Genomic DNA, 1002 nt, shown 5'->3' with positions numbered 1-1002 from the left:
GTAAATCGAGGAATCTACATAGTATGGAGAATCAAATTAGATAAATCTAGGCAAAAAGTTTGATCTGATTACTTATAAAACCAAAACCAAACTCACTGCCGTTGAGTCAGATCCGACTCATAGCGACCCCTCCTTGGGTTTCTGAGGCACTATCACTACAGAAGTAGATTGCCCAACTGATTACTCATAGAGCCAGAGTATGTATCTCTAGGGTCATCTCAATTGGAGAACTCAATGAATCCTCTACTTAAATGTGTTATAGTATACAGTACACTGACAGCTCAAAGAAGGCATAAAATTTATAGGCTCAGAAGGTCCTGTAATAAACTAATAATTTTGATTCTCAGAAGTACAACAGTAGACAAATGGCATCAGTCTACATTTTGGAAAAATAATGTGATTACATGGGTATTGGAGGTCAGGCAGACAGGAGTAGGAAAGAATATTTTGAAGCTGTGTAATGCCCCAATAATGGAGAGAGGTTGGACTTTTGCTTAAGCACCTTTTCTTCTATGGGACAGTTACTATATTAATATATGATATTCTCAGTTACATTATTTATTAAATCCATCTTTTTATTTTTTAAAATATTACCTCAATTAAGGAAATGCAAATTAAAGTGCATACCATTTGACTCCTGGCTAAAACTTAAAAGCTCCAAATGTTGGTGAGTTTGTGGAGCAACAGGAATTCTTATCCACTGCTTTTAGGAGTATAAATAGGCACTAATTTTGTTAAAGTAAAGATTTAGATAATCTTAAAAAAAAAAAAAAAAAAAAAAAGGAAAGAAAACCCATTGCTGTCAGGTCAATTCTGACTCACAGTGACCCTAGAGGCTTGGTTAGCAGCCAAGCACTTTAATGACTGTGCCATGATGTCTTCACACATAACCTAGCACCCAGCAATTTTACTCCTAAGTATATTCCCTAGAGAAATGCCTTTACATAAGCACAAATTAACATACACAAAAGCATTGTTTCAAATAGTTAAAGAGAAAAGAGA

This window comes from Orycteropus afer, unplaced genomic scaffold, assembly GCF_000298275.1.
Source record: "Orycteropus afer afer isolate SDZICR_OR568_19922 unplaced genomic scaffold, OryAfe1.0 scaffold00181, whole genome shotgun sequence".
Lineage (NCBI taxonomy): Eukaryota > Metazoa > Chordata > Mammalia > Tubulidentata > Orycteropodidae > Orycteropus > Orycteropus afer.
The sequence above is the reverse complement of the archived record's forward strand: the minus strand, read 5'-3'. Positions refer to the sequence as shown.